General features: G+C 37.8%; 1 protein-coding gene and 1 long non-coding RNA gene across 3 annotated transcripts in view; both read right to left on the bottom strand.

Annotated features, from left to right (window-relative positions):
* nrg3b (neuregulin 3b) overlaps positions 1-19,812 on the bottom strand; it is a gene marked incomplete at its 5' end in the record, with an annotated part of 215,288 nt that overhangs the window by 153,663 nt on the left and 41,813 nt on the right.
* Positions 18,301-19,812, bottom strand: part of LOC116671092 (uncharacterized) — a 20,082-nt gene continuing 18,570 nt past the window's right edge. The window contains exon 3 of the long non-coding RNA XR_004327193.1: positions 18,301-18,310. This is a non-coding gene — a long non-coding RNA (uncharacterized LOC116671092). The remainder of the gene's footprint in view (positions 18,311-19,812) is intronic.

Below are 19,812 nucleotides of genomic sequence, written 5' to 3'. Positions count from 1 at the left end.
ATCTCTATTTATTAAAATTGTTTAACACTGAACTGTTCAAGTCATATGAATTTGTACTGCAACCTGAAGTCAGAGGTAGGCTGTCAATCCAACAACAAAATAAGGAGGATTACAAAAATAAAAACTTAAAGTATAGTAGTAGTTATAGTTTTTATAGTAGCTAAAAAAATGAATAAGTTCTTGTTTAACATCCAAGCTCTTCTCCCTTTAATCTTACAGTAAAAAAAACAAATGAACCTAGACATACCAAATAAATCCAACAATAAAACAAATTAACGGTTCAAGTCACTTTCAGGAGGAATACACAAATGAAAAAACAGTAAAAAAAAAAAGAAAAAAAAGACCGATTTAAACCTGACAATTCTTTAATACGTGGCCAGTTATAACGGCCATTTTAAAGGACTCGTGAGATTGAGATATCTGAAACAATTTGGCCTGGTTGTGCAATTATCAAAGACGGTGCTACAGACGGGGTAGACACAGTCTACCTCATACTCAAGTCAGTGCAGGACATCCTGTATACGCGTGAGCTACGGGAGAAGCTGGAGAAGCATTGGCGAGCAGAACTCAGTGTTTTGCTGCTGTCGACTATGTCGCTGAATCATCCCAGCCCTAGTTTAAAACAATATCCCTTTCATAAGCCATTGCTCTCATTGTTACCGTTGTGCATTCAACTCATGCAGATGTGCTGTGTATTATTGCACACACTGTAATCACAGGATTACAACTACTGTAACCAGGCGCCATCATGGCTGCAGTCATGCCTCCCATTCCTTCATTCTCATGACTTTCACAGACAGCTTTAAACCCGTAAATCACATGAGAGCAGAAGGTCACATCATGCATTTGTGTTTCTGCTCTGTGAATCTGATCATGTTTATATATACATGAACAATGCACATGTATTCTTCCTAGCTTCTCTGTTCAGTGGTGTAAAAACAGTAAATTATTATATTTCAGACATATGCTCTATTTGTTGTGTCAAAATTGGCTGCTACAATGACTACATTTCCCTGCAGCAAACACAAATTTTAATCTTACAATTTAAATTTCCTACATTTTGTCTGACTCTTAATTTAAATAAGGAGTGGCAGACATGAGGTACACCAAAGGACAGCACAACATAGAGGCAAAGCGAGCAAGAGAAACACAAAACATTATTTTTGGCAGCCTCTCCAAGCATCCCCGTCAGTCACTCTCATTACCATCCAATTGTAAGAGGAGGGCTACTCCATCCAGCATAGTGGAACCCAACCTGGCAGCTGCAGCACCGTAGGACAAGCCAGTACTTTTCCTGAGCCAAGTCCGCACTTTTGTCCCTCTCTGTTCTCCTACCTATGCAACTGTACTGCCTAAAAATGTCATTTGTTCACAACTTTCTTTATCTGCATCAAATGAATGGAACAATTACTGTACATTATCAATGCCTGTAACTTAAAACTCATTTAAATGCATTTCACAATCTCAAATTCAGTTTATTGTTGTTCTGGGAAATATTTTACCTGAAGCAATGCCTAGTTATTCTGATAATTTCTGACCTCTACTGTGCGGGCATTGCTATAAGACATGAAATGGCAGCTTTCAAGTTCACCAACTTAGAATTACAAGGCTGTTTTTTCTCAACCAAGCAGAAATAAATATAATGTTTATTTCAATACTTACTTTTCAAACATTATTTGAGTATTTTATACATTTGAAAGTGCACACCAGTGACTCATTGCCCGTGGCAAACATGTTTTTGTATTACCCAAATACAGTATTTTGCTCTTTTTTGAATAATCGAATCATCAGATAACTAAACAAGCTGATGGGATACATACCACCCGGAAATGGATTCATGCAATGGATCCGTTATACTCTTGCATGCCTCAACAACATTGATAAGCCCTTCAGTGAACCATTTAACCTCCAGCCACTTCACTGGAGCTGCCCAGTGGCCAACTGTGGAAGACTGGGTTTACTAGGTCTTCCACTGTGAATCCTATGTTTAACAACTCTATGAATAAAAAGCAGGACAGTGCTTTGAAACCCCCACTGTGAAAGATAGAAGACTTAAATTTTTAGACGATTGTCTTTAGTATTAAATAAGGGGGTTAACTTAACGTTTCCACGCGATGAAGTCAAAAATATTTTAAATGTAAAATGAAAAATGGTGCATTAAACGGGCGGGGGGAGACACTAGCAGAGGGTCACCGTGTTTTGCACAGCTTTGGATATTTTTCATTCACGTACAAAAGAAAAGAAAATCCTTAATCCTACCTATCAGGCTGCATGTGATCGCTTAAAAGACGATCGGGATTACCAGCGTGACTCTAGCCGCAGGTCAAATAAATAAAAAGCTGGAGAGAGAAATGAGTCACAGAAGGTAATGTGGCCACAGCACTGAGAGACGAAAGCTTACTTTCACTCCTTTATTTTGGAGCATCATTACACATCGTCTCTTATCCTTGTGTCTGAGCCAAAGAGATGCAGCACTGCTTTGGCTTTTCATTGTCCCAGCATCACTGATACCCAACATGACATCAGCTGCCCGCATTTGTTATATCTTCACTGGTAATAGCTGTGCGAGGCAAACATAAATAGCGGATGTGACATGTTGAGAGAGAGACCTATGAGTGTTTATTTTGCATGGGAGTGCAAAGTGCTACAAATAACCAGAAACCATGCGAGCTCAATTGCCAATGATTACACCTGCTGTCAAGAGAATTGTTCAGGGCATACGAAGATGACGAAAGAAATACAACCTACAACAGCTACACACTGCTCTGTTACATCGACTTCCATGTAATGAGCTGAAACCTCACATCTGATTATCTGAAAATGTGGAAGTGTTAAGACATTCACTGGCATTTATCACCACCACCATTGTATGTTAAATATACCACGTTTGGTGCGGTGCACTTACAAAACAACGCCATCAAATTTGAAATTCTAATGACATTTGAACCGTTGTGGAAAGTGCTTATCGTACAGTATGATGAAACCGCAATTTGAAGAATTTATTTTGAGGACTGTCACTTCATCCGGTCTCATCCAGACAAGTAAGAAGAGAACATAACCCCTCCTTTCATCACAATGATGTTTTTTTTCCAGGGGCTTACTTGAATTTCCACTACCTTTTTGACGGTACTGGAAGAGGCAAGAGCCAAGAGGCAGGAGGCATTATAGAATTAAAAATGATATCAACCACTTTTTATCAAAGGGCTCTAATTGATTTATTCTCAAAGAGAACATTTCTATCTCTATATGAAAGGCCTCTGCAAAGGCGAGCAGTGTGCAAGAAATAAACTAATTTAAGGATTACTGAAATATTAATAGTTTTTAACTATAAACATTTTCACTAAAATCCCATCTCTCTCTCTCTCTCTCTTCTGTGTTTGGGTGATTTGGATGAGAGCTTCAAAAAGAAAACCCTTGTTTTTTTTATTTTCTCTCCAAAACCCACAGCAATCCCACTCTTTAAGCTATTCATTTATTGCACGCATTAACAGGATTAGTGCTTTGCAACAGAACTACTGATATCAAGGCAAGGAAACAGCATTCAAGGATCTCTGACTAGGTCTGAACTGATTAAAGCTAAAGAAGTATCCCGTTAATGAAGCGGTATTTTGCTCCAGAGGCTCATAACCTGATAAAGAAATTGGTATGTGTGCCAGTTTGGGTTTGGAGAAAGGTCATTCTGTGGGTGTTTCTGTTCAGTGTATATGTGCATTCATCTAGAATAATGAATGCTATATTAAAAATATGAATTATATGTTTCATTTATATAAAAATATTAACAATGTCAGCCTTATAGTTAAAAACAAATAAAGGGATTTAAACATTTAAGCATTTCAAGCATTTAATACCGATGCCAGAAATAAAGCAGAACCTCCACAGAACACCCGAGACATCACACAGCATTAAATCAGCTCTAACTACTGCATCACCCCCTATAGCAAAACACTGAGTGAAACTTGGTACTTAAACGTAGCGCAGGTGATTTCACAACACATTTTAGATCTGGATCTGCACAAGTAAGCAATTATTTGCAATTCATAGAGACTACCTTCCTGAAAATCATTGAGAGATTGTTTTCTGCTCAAGCTCAGTCTTGTTCCACACAAACTACAATTGAGATTATGTTAAACTCATTTTTGAAACATTTGTGTATTGTTGTGGTCTCTTCAAGGCATGATTGGAAACCAAAGATCACAAAAAGGCTGCTGGATTGCCCTATTGATATCCAAAGATGCAGAGAGCTTTATTCTACAATCCATTTCACAAACTATAGGAAAAGTATCTAGGCTACATAGTTTCTGCATTTACTGTTAGTATAAGATGCCAAAACATTCTGTCACTCATCCTGCAACTGAGGATGACCTTGGTTAGAAAAAAAAACAATTTGCATGCCACAGGGTAATTTTCAAAGCTGCTAATCTTCTGTGAAAAACTGTGAAACTGTCAGGCCAATCCTTCTGGGATCGGCTCAACATCATTTCTTGAATCCTCTTAAGCATACTCTATATCTGATCTGAGATGCCGCTCCTGTCTTGCATTTAAAAAGGATGGACATTTCACAATCATTTTGGAACAAATAAACAGCCTTTGTCCTCCTGCTGTGCACTGTGAAAGAGTCACTACGATGTGTTTTGTGTCTAACAGTTGGAGACGTATCCCAGTCCTCTCTGCAACAAAGCATAACTAATCCTGAATATAGGTTTCTGACCTGGTCAGTAACCGAGCATAACTAAAGACAGGTTATTAACTTTTTCATCACCTGATGAAAAATGTAGTAACAGTCCTTAAATCAATGACTGCTGTAATTAAAGTGGACAGGTTTAATCAGATGAAGAGTGCGCACATGCAGCCAAGCATTCACAATCATTATTCAGCTAGTTAAACTGTACAGCTACACATATTTTTCTTCAATGTTCTCATTCCAAGGGGTTAGACTTTAGTTTTGAAATTAGATTTAAGCTCACAAGTAACCTAACACAATGTGAAAATGTGTGTTTATATATTGTAAATAAGGGAAATAAGCCCACTGTTAGAGACCTTTAGTCAAAATATTTCAGCTGGATTCAACCGGATTTCCTTCTCTGTTCTGCATGCCAAGTGTGTTAACGGTGTGGTAGCCTATGAAACAAGTAAAGAGATCTTGTAATGGTAATACTGTGCATGCTCTACATTTTAAGAAGCACTGGCATGGCCCTCTCCCGCCCTATATTATCTTCTGTGGTGCATAATGATATTGAATTTACATCGACCCTTTTGGCAGCCTTCAAAATTGCATAAAGGCCCAGAAAAACATTCCACATTATGCACAGGTGGCATGGACTAGACAGAAAAAGTATTCAAATACAATTGTATACAAACATAAATTATCTAAAATTGGTTAACTTCCAAATATAAGTTTTATGTTTTAACTTCAGCTAGGGCTGCACAATTAATCGAATTTTAATCGCGATCACGATTTGGACTTCCCACATTCAAATTTGCGTGATCAAGCGATTTATTTTTATAAACGTCATTTCATAGAACGCTCCGGGTTTTTTGCAAAGCCAATCTCCCGCTCCATAAAGCCGTCTGCTCATGAGCCAGTCAGAGTAGTTCACTGCACCCCGTGCAGCTAAGTTTCTAGATGTAGACAGTCACAAGGACAGAGTAACGGGAGGAAACTCAACAGATAGCAGTCGGTAATACTCAGTCTCAAGGTTTACCAGTTTACCAGTAACGCAACACTTTGTCCCTTGTTTTTTTTTTCAGACAACAGCAGTGACCCAGTGCTAGTCAGCGTCTGTTAGCTGTTAGCTTAGCGTCGTTTAGCTGTTAGCTCCTCTAGGACGCACCGGCGCTAATGTCCTCGCATCCGCTGCAATGCTGTTTATATGGATACGTTTAATTTTGCGTACATGACCCATTTCGTCTGTAAAGCCGTGCCTGTTTGGATCTTCTCTCTCTCTCTCGTCCTACTCTCTCTCCTCTTACTCTCCGCGCCCCCCCCACACAGCGGCGCCGGTCCACACTTCTGATGTAGTCTACAGTTTTAATTTTTCATTAACACAGCTGTATATTGTTAAGTATGAGGGGGCAAACCTGTATTTGTACCAGTGTTTCCGCGGGTAACTGTTATCGCGGCCGCTACGGCAAGAACACAGAAGAAGTTTTTGAATGCAGCTATCTTCATTGGTAGAGTCACAGCGTGGGAGACGGATGGCTGTACCGAAGCCTGGACCAGACCAGAGAGGTGACCCATGGCCAGAATATCATAGTTCATAAAAATGCAGCGCAGTGAAGATACAGACTTTTAATACACACGACGTGTGTATCCGCCGTTCGACCCGTGCTGGACCGTTCATAATGAGTCAGCCGTCTCCTGTGAGTAGCGTCCATCACACTCCCTCTCGCATTATAAAAGCCTATGTACAATAAAATTTGTTTTGGTTAAAATCAACAAATATCGTGAGAATAATCGCGATCAAAATTTTGATCAAATAATTCCGCGATTATCATTTTGGCCATAATCGTGCAGCCCTAACTTCAGCCATCACATCATGCTTTAAATGTTTTTCCTTGTTCTTCAGAGTCTGGCTCTGTAATCTCCATGCATTTATTTACTTTATTCACAATGTGGGCGAAGGGAAGCTACTTGAGACTTGTAAATGGCTACTTGTAATGATACCTAAGGGCTATACACAGAATTTTTTATGTTTATTCTTTATTTATTCTTGATCCTGAAAAAAGTTTTTCTACAAATGTGCAGCATTTGAGGCTACCGTCGTTGGAATGTGTCCAGTCAGTGGGCACATAACGTGCGTTAATCAGGATCTATTATTTACAACTCCTGACAGGTTTTGCTTTCCTGTTTCCTGTTTTTAAAATAACCCTAGATTTTTACCAATTTATGTGTTTGAAAACTATTTAAGGACTAGTTTGACATTCAGGACAATAAGCATATTTGTTTTTTGCCGAGAGTTAGAAAAGATTGATCCTACACTCATATCTCTACAGTAAATTTGAATTAAAGTTTAATTTTTTTAAATTTATCATAAAGACTTGAAACAGGGGAAAGCAGCTATCAAAACCCCCAATAAAATCATTTTATATACTGTGTATATATATATATATATATATATATATATATATATATGTTTTTTTTTGTTTTCTTGTCTGTTAATTTTTTATTTTGTTTGTGGAAGTAAAATCAATAATATTATTTTTTGAATGTTAGTGTATTGACTGTTGTGGGTTACTGATGGCCAGAAAAAATAAATAAACTAAAAACTTGCAAGAAAACAAACAAAAAATTCCAAAATGGCTATACCTTTAAGAGGATTTCTCTTTTCCTGAGACACTGTGCAGTGTATTTATAAAGAAAATATCAATACCTGCGTGTCGTGAAAGATTTTAAATGGTCAAGTCGTCAAAATAAACTGGCACAGGAGAGAATAATGTCCTAGAAAGATTTTATGAATGAAGCTGACAGGGGATCAGCGAGAAAGCCAGCAAGGATCTCATAAGAGTGTTGGGACAAAGTGCAGCAGTAGACTGCAGTGTTTTAGTAATGGCGTGTTTACGGCTCTTGCTCCAGGCACTGTCTATGCTACTCTACAAAGCAGGTAATGAGTCTACTCCCTAATTTACCCACCTTAACAATTTATGAGATGGCCTCTGCGTTTCCCTACTGAGTGTGGGCAAAAATTCAACTTGTATTTACAGGAGAGCTTGAGCTTCAAGGTTTGTTTTTCACCTTTGCAAGCAAAGTGGGTTCAAGTTTGCAGTTTTTGTGAGTGAGCATGCAGATGTGCAGAGTGCATTCAAACGAGAAATCGTGGTAAGTGTTTTTTATACTTGTGTGTTTCGTTAAATTTTAAAATGGCCAGCTGGATAGGTTACATGCAGCGATGGATGCGGAAAATCCTCTGGTGTACATAAAGATGTGATGACATTGAGGTTTGTAAACTGAAGAATGTGCCTTTACCAGGAAAAACATTGTGGTATACAAAAAAACGTGTACTGTAAAAAATGTAAATGGATTTTTAAAATGGAATGTTTCAATATGCACAGCAAATAGAGCAAACAGACGTCCTGATTTGTTTAACACAGCTCCTTAACTTTCACCATTTGTCTTGCAACAAAATATAAATGTCATTTCACCACATTCTTTTTTTAAATAAGTCTAAAATGTTATTTTCCTTATCTGTGAGTCATTAATTCTTTACATACTATACTTATCTCATCTTCTCTGTTTCTATGGTTACAGGAAGTCTTAAGTCTGTATGTGTGCCTGTGAAGTAAAACCAAAAAGCGAATATATATAGAGGAGATTCTTTTTGTAAAGTGCTGTTGGACATTTTGGTAATAAGCTTCAGCTGTACACCCAGGGGCGGAGTGGGACTCACTTTCAGCCCGGGAGTTAAACGATGCAGAGTGGCCCACTGATGATGTGGTAGAACCAGCCTGTGGTGCAGGCAGAAGTTATTTCTGAAGTTCTAAGTAATTGACCAGCTCCGAAGTTATGGTGTGACTTAAGATCATTCTCACACTCACACTTTGAATTGCGTTTGGCTCGCAGCTTGTGAAACCTCCCAGCTCACCAGCATTTGAAATGAACCAACTACCTTATTCAGGGAGGGTAAAGTCCCGGGTATATTACTAATGTGCCTTTGTACCTTCCAGACTTTGGTATTATCAATATATAAGGCTCAACTCTCATCAAATAAAAAATACTTGTGATAGAGTTAAGAGACAAAGTTCAAACATTTGAGACATTTGGTCACATGCTATTTTAAGTGAAATGGGCTATACACCCCCAAGCCACATTACCATGCCAACTTCAGCCAATACCTGCTACGCCAGCAGTATTCACCCAAGCACATCAGCACTGACTGAGATGTTATTAAGATCTGCTGGATGGAGCTTTCACCTTCATCCTCAATAACATTACTGTATATGTTCATTATCATGCCCCATTGAATTTACCCTGAGGACACACATTTTTGCACTCATCCCACATGTATGTACAATACACTCACTGTTAATGTGTGTGCACGGCAACGCAATCAAAGCCACAAACATGTAACCACAGACCCGCGGCAGTACCAACAAAAGTAATATTCAGTAATATACCCAGACATAACACAAATGTGCAAATACACAACCTACACAACCAGCTACAGCCGCAGGCTGCATACACCCAGACTCCAGCTGCGCTCAGAAGATTCCTCCCTCCCTCTCAATCACACCACACTGATGTGAAAGACCTGCCACTTGGCAGCTTTTCATTTCATGCAATTACGTCTGAAAGTGCTGCTTATTTCTGCTAAGCTAGAGTCACAACTGGGTAAACATTTGCACTGTACAGAATTCATGATGTACAGAGAACAGTTCACAGGCCAGGTTGTATCACCCTGAATGCATGAGATACAAGGACTAAAAGATCTTACTAGCACTTAAGTTTCCTCCTGATTTAATTACGGTCACCTAGACCCTAATTGTGTTTACCAATGTGTCATTTAATTAAAATAATATAAAATAAAATAACCATAACAGTTACCCGGGTAAGGGCACCATTTGATTCAAAATATTATTTTTATTATATATTATTTTTTATTTTGTAGGGTATGAGTACATATGTTTTACTTCTCCCTACTCCTTTTTGCATGTGTAAATAGAGGTTTTTACGTACTGGAAATAATGGAGTTTTATTTTGTAGTTTACTTGGTTTTTATTACTATTTTTTTCTGATGTTTTATTTTATTTACCTGTAGAAAACAAATATATCAATCAATCAATCAAAATAAAAAAAATGTACAGATTACTCGGTCCAATCTATCCAATGAACTTTTATTATGACCCACACAGACCAAAGGGTGTACGCCTTTGAAGCGTATTATTAACACAACATTAAAAGTTGGATTAAAAGACAACTTTCTACAGAATATTGTTTGGCCTCGCAGTTCACTGCCCAGAGCTTGGCTCCGTTATCCACTGATGTCAGGCTACATGGCAAACACCTTTGGGTGACATTTATGCTCCGAAGTTTGACAAACAGATCAGCTCAGTTGTGAAATCTTGCTTTTTCCCAATTGAGGATTATCTCCCAAATCAGCCCCTGTCGGGCTTTTATCCCATTACTGTCCTCCAGGCTACTGCAGTTTTTCTCTACTTTCAAACGAATCAGGTGTTTATTATCGTTTAAATAAAAAATAAGCACCACATTACACCAATACTAGCCTCTTTACCCTAGTTTCAAACTCTCTTATTTGTCTTCACGCCTCTGCATGGTCTCTGAAAACTTCCCCCCATAGCAAACTCTATTCCCCCGCAGCACTTCAGGGCCCCTCAGATCCTCCCACAATGGATTGCTGGCTATCCGGTCTCGGCTGAAAGAGTCTGCTGATAGGACTTTCACCAAAGCAGCACTAAGAATGAACCGGTCACCCTGAATTCATAAAGTTGCCTCTCTTGTGTATTTAAATAATCATCTTTAGAACTGTTTCAACTCCCTTGCAGTTTGTACTGTTTGACCTGATTGTTTCCGCCCTAACAGTCCATTTTAAGATAAAGAGAAGAAACAGAAAATAGCTACACTTTATACTTTATTAAAAAAAAAAAAAACAGCAGTTGTAGATAGGAAATAAAGTCCTGAATTGTAGTCTGAGTATCCTTTACATTTCTTTACTTCGTGCAATTCCCTATGCTCTCTTCTTGTTTGGATTTCCATGGCTCCTTAACAGTTCTGATGTGTGTCCAACAGACAGAACACCACACTACAAGCCTGTCAACACACAGTCCTCTCCCTCCACCTGCTAGCTGTCTCAGAAAAACACAAATTCTTATTTTACCTCCTTGTTGTTTTTGGACACCTAGAGGTGACGGTGGAGGTAGGATGGTGTCCACTACGGTACAGGATAGAATATTCTGATTGGCTGGACAGAGGCAAGGGAACAGTATTTTTGAAAATGTAGTCAACTGGCTGAAAGTTGATGGTACTTCTAGAGAACCTCATTTGACATTTGGGTAGGTTTTACTATTTCTAAACTTGACTCCTTCCAAAACTTAACCCTGGGCCAGGCTGATTTCCTGCCTTTTAAATTAACTTATGAAGCATCACAGAATTGTGACTTGGAGGGAGCCGAATTCCCTTTTTTTCCCCCCTCGCACTCCCACTGTCCTTAAATTTTCAGTCAATGCAAAAGATAGGAAATTTTACCCCAAACCATATCACATTAATCTTTATCCACACCAAGGAGATTACAGCTGAGGCTTTAAAGAGCACTCAACTGAAATGCTTAACATGGGATGCACTGCAAAAAATATCGTTGTGCTTACTGTGCACTGGACTTGATACAAAACCCTTTACCTCAGATGGGAAACTAATGGGATTGAAATATAATAAAAGAAAATCTAGAATAGAATAAAACAGAATCTATGTTTGGTCTAAATTTGCACCACTTCTGTCCCTCTCTTTAACATTGAATGAAGATCCTTAAGTTGAACTGTGTAGATGTTCTTTTATTACAACCTTGCAGTAGAAAATAAAGTTTAAAGACATTAAAATCTGAATTAACGTGCAACATAAACCCTTTCAGTCCCTAACCAAAAACTTTATCATATTTCCATTTGCTTTTTCAGAACAAGACATATTTTTTTAAATGATTGAATTTTGTTTAAAATGAATGATTGCATTTAAGATCTATGATGGATTACAGACATATGACTTTAGGTTTGCCTACAAAGATTTGTTAGAAATGCATTTTAGCATAATTCTTGTGAATTATAAAACAAATTGTGAGAGCTCACTACAGCAACAAAAAAAACACAGCTCACCAGTGAAAGCTGTTGTTTGTCTCTGTGACGTGTTGTGTAACTGACAATGAATATGGCTTTCTCGTAACTACTAAAGAATGACTGAAAATTAAGGAAGTGAAACAACTAAAAGTCAAAGTAACTTTAACTCAGGATGGGAAACAACCAAAAGATACATGCAGATGTCTCTTGGCCATTACAACAAGGCATGATAGCTTATTATACGGGCCAAGGCTATAGATTTGTTGATTGACAGCAAGATATATCGATCGGTTCTTGTGTAAAGCTCCAGAACACGAGTTTCTGCAGGGACTGAGAACTGAGCTGCAGTCCTTGAATGAACAAATATGGTTGAATAATACCTCAGCCCTTAAAGACAATGATCTACACATTGCATTCAGCAACACATTCACAGTTTGATAGACTACATGTTAGCAACACCATTCCATCAGACAAATGATGACAGATTTGACCAGTGAGATTAGTTCAGAGAGGCTCTCTTGAAATACAGTTCAAACAGAAACAAAATAACAGAATAAGCTCTTTGATTACAAACCAGTCAATGATGCTTGTAAAAGGCCTGAGACATGCTGCCCCTTCAGTGCTTCACTGACAAACGATGCAGCCTCCAACCAACACTAACCAGACTCAACATTCATTTAGGCTTGCCAACAGGCAAACCGGAGTGCATGACACTTTCTGATTACTTTATATTGACTCTTCTCTCTTAACCTGGAGAGATGGGGTCCCAAGAGGCCACTCCAACACACAGCTACTTTGCAGCGCTAACTGCTAGATCCAACATTTACAGCAGAAATTGTTAGTTAGACCATCTGAAAAGTAACTCTCCCTTAATTGTTTTCAACCACTCGTTCTACATGAGATGGTGATTTCTTGCCAGAATCTGGCTAGGAAGATCCCCACGTAGTACCATGATTGGTATGTACTCACCGGCATGATGTACAGTAGTGGTCCAAAGCTGGACATAATTGAGGCTGTAACATGAGTTCAACTTTCGAGACAATGTCATACCATATGTGCAACAATTGTGTTTGTGTTGTATTTTTGAATCATTAAAACACATTTTCAAATGTGCGGGTTACATTTGCAAAAGAATGCATCTTACTTTGGGTGCCAGGACTTTCTTATTTGAGTCATTAAACATTATCATTTTAAACTTTATTAACAAGTTTGCAAAACTCACACAGTATCCTAAAATGCTAACAGGCTAAAACATCTCATAGCATGATATATCTGTTTTCTGTGGGAAAATACAGTCAATATGCCTGCAAAAGTGAAGCCAGTACTAATTAACACCCAAATCATTTCTTTGCTAGTGTGATGACTGTATTTAACACCTCACATGCCTATTTTTATTTTCAGCAGGGTTTCAAACAGGCACACAACACACTGACACACACACACACACACACACACACACACACACACACACACACACACACACACACACACACACACACACACACACACACACGGTGATTCAAGACCCTTCCACTTCAAGTCGCGGTCCTGATCGCCCTGTATTCGCTATAACGACCACCTCGCGCTACATTATCCCTTTTGTCTCAGACCTATACATATGGTATACGTATACATCAAAAGCAGCCTGCCATGCCTACTACTCCACATACAATCCCAAAGGAATCCAGGTTACTGTTAACCGGAAGTCTGCTAGATAATATGGTATTAAATTAAGCACATGTGCCATAATAATGTCTTAAGACACTGTAGTAGGCATGAACAGGTCTCTAACTGTGAGCTTTAAATACATAGGGACCCACAAGGGCCTCTAGATGCCTTCTTCTCACACCACCTTTGATTTTTGTCTATCTAACCTTCTGACCTGCAGACATTTTGACCAGGCCGGGCTCTAAGATGCTGGATGTGTATCCGCTCCTGCTGCCTATTCACATTCCCTCCATCACCCGCTTTGCCACAACTACATTATAGATTATGTTGTGTATGTGTATGCGTGTGTGTCAAGAGAGAAAGGGTTAGGAGTTCTTTAAGTAGTGGTGAAAAGCTGTGAGGGGTATGCTCAAAGAGCATTTTTATGCTCTGCATAGTAATTTCCTTCCATCTAACCTACTGGAGTTTATGTGTGCGCTGATTGGAGATTTTCTATTAAATGTGGTAATCAGCATATGCTTGCATTGTACGCTTTACACTGTGTGTAGGTTTGTATATATTGTCCACTAAAAAGTAGTATTGCTATTTTGTTTATCTCTGCTTACATTTCATTGCAGGTCTGCCAGCTCTTAAACTGTGAAGGACACACTATAGGCAGATGTGCCAGCTGTAAGACGTGCCTCTCATAAACTCTTTGCAAATGGCTGGCAAAGCCCCACCAAGATTTCAAACAGAATTCACTATGATTTACCTGAGACACAAATTAATAATCCAGAGGGTATGAAAAATGCATCTATATGAGATACATAGCCTGTATACACAGATGGATGAAGAACACATCTGCGTACACAAACATGCACTCATACACTCATACACTTGTTAGATAATGTTAAAGTCAAGGAAGCAGACAAAGACCGGACGGAAATGAAAAGAAACTGAAAATGAAACAAGCTTATGAAGTTATTTTAGTGCTGTTAACAGAAAAGGGACAACACGGAGAGCAGCGAGAACATCTTCTAACATCTGGATTACATAACCCTGCAAGTTAATCTTACCTCAGGCAGCCTTTTGCCGCACACTGTACACATGGTAGCAGTAATCCTTGAATGATTGCAGCATTGCTACATTTAAAACTTCACTTAAAAGGGCCTTTTTTCTTGCTTTTTAGGACATTCTAATTAATCATGAGCTGGGATTCCCTTTGGTTCATGTTAAAAGCATTTGTGTTCGGCTTTTAGCAGGGAGTGAAATATAGGACTTCAGTAGTAATACAAGTGGAAATCAGTGAGTCTGAGTATGTAGTAAATAAACATGTTATTTAGAAATAGAATATTGTATAGTTAAAATTACAACACAAAAAAAAATTGTCCAACTATTCTTGTTAATGGCCGAAGAAAATCACCTAATAAACAACCTATTAAACAAAAAAGATCCAAAACATTTGGGTCTCGAGAGGATCCAGACTAATAATCCGAACACTGTAGGAAACATCCATTTTCCCAGTGTTTGACTGATCATTATCTTACAGATGCATGTGTTATATTTAAATGCGTCTCTGAGTCATCCAGCCAATGTGTGGGCAGTTCAACAGAAAAATACAGAAATAGCATGGTTTCTATATGAAGCAGCAGAAATGTTAACAGTAAATCCACCCAAGAACTTTCACTGAAGTGCAGAAATGAAACAGTTACGCAGAGCACAAGATAAAAACTAACATAGAAACCAAATTTCTATCTAAGAAAACTTAGTTAAACGCTCTATTTCTTCATGTTGTGTTTTTGGTCATAATGCACCTTTGCAAATGTTATAAATGCAGTTGTTGTTTACCAGAATGAAATGGATGCATCTGAGCGGAACAATTAACAAAGTCAAGAGGAACATTCCCACTTCCAGCTTCTGAATTGTGAAAATGTGCTGCTTCGTGTGTTTGTATTTAGTTATGATAATCTAAATATCCTTAGGTTTTGGAGTCCTGCTTAGACAAAACAAGCGATCTGATGGGCTAGCAAGGAACATTTTTGGCTCACTTTATCAAGAAAATGATCAGCAGATTGATTGATAATAAAGAAAATTTAAAAACTGCTACTCACACCTTTCCCCCACTCTATGAGGTAAACCTAAAAAGATAATTGGTTTTGCAAAATATTCTGTATTTCAATGGCTGCACATGCATTATGCAACATCCATGTTTTCACAACGCAAACAGCTCCCTGCCTTGTTCCAATATTGCTCTGCATGCAGCTTACATTACAGGACGTTCATATCATGGTATTATATGCTTGTTTTGCAGTACAACAGCTCTCCTCCTATTCTCTAACAAATGCACATTTTATTAGATTGTATCGTATGAATAGTAACTGTGCATTGGGAGTAAATCTGACAAATAACATTGAGACACAAACGGAATTTATTATAAAGGAGTTCCCGTAGGAGGGTGCTTACTATATTGTTAGTCAGCATAGATTCATTATCTGGAACAGTACTGTACATAACAACACAGACTACAAAGAGAGAAAAAGAAAGATGTTTTACAGTTCATGTTTTACTAGAGCCCGACCGATATATCGGCGGGCCAATATTAACAGCCCATATTAGGCATTTCCCAAACTATCGGTATGGGCATTTATAATGGTGATACTTTCTTTATTAAATATTCATTCATCAGAATCAATTATCATGACAAATAAATTAGTCTGAATAATGAATATTTAAAATGTAAAATAAAAATGGACGGTCGACCATATTATGAGTGTTGGCATTGCATAGTTTGTCCTCCAGAGGGCGCTCTACAACGTCACAGTTTCATATCTTAAGTTTGTATTTTTATACATTTTATTTTTCAAAAGTTTAATATATTTTGATGTTCTTCTGTTCTACCAATAAAACAAATTATCATTTTAGTGAGAACTCATAAATAACTACATATAACTAATGTTAGGGAAATCTGTTTGTTTTGTTACGCTTTTTAAAAAAAAAAGTATTTATCAGTCGATATATCGGAATATCGGATTTTTAAATACCCAAATATATCGGTATCGGCCTTAAAAATCGGTTGGGCTCTAGTTCAAACACATTTGTAAGCACAGACACAACTCACATAGTTGATAGGGTGTTAAGAATACAGAAAAACAAGGTAAGAATTTGTTTTTTCCGATTATCTTCAGTGCAAAAATTAAACCACGTTTAAGTGTGATGGAAATACACAAATTGTGGCATATTTTTGAAGAAATTTGTTACAAGTGCAATAAAGACAGTGAATATTTGACCCTCCTGTTCATACTATATACAAATTGTGTAATTTCCTTTAGTATAATCACTACACCATAACATGCGTAAGGGAGATGGAAGCTTACAGTATGTTAGCCTTTATTGTCGATTTAACTGACAAAAGCAGAGGGAGATGTGCTACCATTTCAGTGTTAAAAAAGGACATGAATAATTAATTATGGATCATGCAGATGAGGGGCTGACTGCTTGATGACATCTAGCAAAGTTAACAGATTATTCTCTGAGTCACCCACCGTGAATTCGACAGTCTAAACTCCCACTCTCATTTAAGGTCACTGTGAGCTCAACACAGTCAACATCTAAAATTCTTTAGATGTATTCAAAGTATTGACCCCTGATATATACCCCTCCCAGAATGCTTTCCTAAACAGGTCCAATGAAGGAATGTTTGTATAAAGCCTGATAAGAAAGCAAAAACCTACAAAGAGAAATCCTATGACCTCGCAAATTTAAAGATAATTGAAACATCAGCTCTTTTCTAAAAACTGGAAAGCCAAGACTAACCTCACTGATTGTGAGAATATACCTGGTCCTGCCTCAATTATACTGAATAAAATGTTCTAATGCTCACAATCTCTATTAACGGAACGTATCCTGGTGCAAAATAGATTCGTAAATTTTCTTAAACCAAAATTAACCAGAATCTTTCAAGTTTGAGTCCTTGTTTGTCAAAATCTGATCTGTTTGATCACCCCTTTTTAAAAAATTCTGTTTTAGAGACGTGTCCCCAGAGCCTTGGAGAAATGAGAAATGTTAATAGGTTGATGTTGGGGGCATAAAATACCATTCAGCCACTTTTACCCTATTTAAATCATGTACAAAAGATAGCAAAGCAATATTTGTTCCTGACATCTGAGCGTTTCACTTCTAATCTTTTCTTTATTATTGCTCGACCTAGCCCTCTAATCTAGCATTATTGTCATTCATTACTGTACCAGTGCTGTGGGTATGTGGCAGCCATTTTGAGTGAGGTCAGGCATCTGTTGCAGCACGGAGATTAAGGAAGATCAGAAGATCACAAATGCTTTCAATCTAGATTTCATAAGGGAGTAGAATGACCTCCCTCAACTTTTAGCTCAATCACACATGAAGTCTTTATACTAGTGGCCTCATGCATCACACCCCTTTCCATCTCTCTCCTCCCTAGGGCTCATTTGTTTTTGCCAGGGTAGAGCTCTTAAAAGTCTTTTTAAAAAGCCATTCTGAACAGGAAAAAGTGAATACATCAAGTTTAGCTCTACTATCCTAACTTACCCGTGTTTTTTGTGTTTTGTTTGTTTTTTTATTTTACCCTGGAAAGCTATATGTACCAAAGGTGTTAGGGTTAGACAACTCTAACAAGCCACATTCTTACTTTTTGTATGCATTTGAACAAAAGTAATACTATCCATTTTATCAAAAGAAAACTTACACTGACTAGAACAAGACACATTGAAACCTGGCATTTGTTCTATGTGGTTTTCATCTGATTTGAAATGCATTTTAGTGGTTGGCATCCTCTTAAACAGACACAGCACAGTGGTGGAAGCCAACACTTGGCACACATTCTGTCATTCATGTTAATCAAGCATTTTGGCTGCTAGTGTTACACAAATATATTCATGCAGAAAGTTTACCAATCTGATGAGTACAAAATAATTGTAACAGTTAACATTACAATTTAAATAAGATAACACTAATGATTGGGATGAATTTACACAAGCAAAATTCTCTTTGCTGACTTTTACCCTCCACAAGAAGGTCAGCTACACAGCAGCAACCATAAACCTGGCAGGGATCAGTGTCTTGCCCAAGGATACTTAAGCAGGGTGAATGCTTACCAACACAGAAGCTTAAACCCGGATCCTCCAGTTGACGAATGGTGTCCCTTTCACTACGGCATTCTGCCATCTTTAAACACCATGCATCAGGGCCGGCTACAGTGGCTTTAGTCCTACAGATACTTCTGCTTGTGCATTTGGATGGGAAAGTCTAGTTATTGGCAGTAAGGCTGCAGGAAAGTTGCCTAGTGCAGAGTGGAAAGTTCCATAACTTAGGATCTTCTGCTCTGCAGCAAATACGCTGTTGTTGTTTTTTGTCCAAAAAGGTAAAGAGATTTAATAATTGTAATCGCAATACAAATCCTAACTATTTAAACAACTGCATTCAAAAGAAATTAAGAAATTATTACTCCAGGCATAACTCTCACTTTGACTTAAGACTACTGCACTATAAAAACTGCTATAGGTTGCAGTGGTTCCACATATGGTCAACAGTAGTGAGGTAGCGTAAGGTGAGCCGGATAGTAAGATGACCTACCTGCACTCTCACTGAAATTAAAACCACAAATATTACACCACTTATAGATTGTATTGATTACACAGCCAATCCAGTGTTAAAGCCCCTTTGCGTAGGACATTTACCTCAATATATAGTATTTTTTTTCTTCATAGTAATAGAATTGTATAGTGACAATGAGAAACATGAAACAATCGGTAAATCTACTTGTACCTAGGTAACTATTTGTACTGTTTTCTGTATTGTTTTCTGTTGTTTATTTGATTTCTGTGGGAGCAGTCAATAACTACTGCATCTTTCTTTTGACAATATTCAGACAAAAAGCGACACATTATCTGTGTCTTAATTAGTGTGATTGGCAGATTTAATTACAATGCATTGCACCAAACCTGGTGGTAAATACTAGGAAACATACCAAGCAATTACATTTGAATGAAAGTAACAACAGCTAACTAAGATCAAAGTGTGTGTAAAATGAATTTTGTTATTGTGATGTTAGCGTTCTGGCTTCTGTGCTGCTAAAAGCACAGCTCCTGTGAAGTGTACTTTACACACATCTTCAACTTGCTACAGTGTTCTTTGTCATTATTGTTGAAGTGGTTTTAATTATAATATTATTATAGCTATTACTTTTATGGTGATTCAAGAAGGGCCAAAGCTTGACATCTAATCTCTCTTTGTTTCTCTTGATTGATAATTCCTCATAGCTAGCTCACTCTTTACTGTGGTTAAATGATACTGCTGTATTTGAATATGATGTTTGCGTGGGGAGGCCACTGTTTTTTTTTTTTTTTCTTGAAAGTG

Source organism: Etheostoma spectabile, chromosome 21 (assembly GCF_008692095.1).
Source record: "Etheostoma spectabile isolate EspeVRDwgs_2016 chromosome 21, UIUC_Espe_1.0, whole genome shotgun sequence".
Lineage (NCBI taxonomy): Eukaryota > Metazoa > Chordata > Actinopteri > Perciformes > Percidae > Etheostoma > Etheostoma spectabile.
This window is presented reverse-complemented; position numbering and strand designations above follow the sequence as displayed.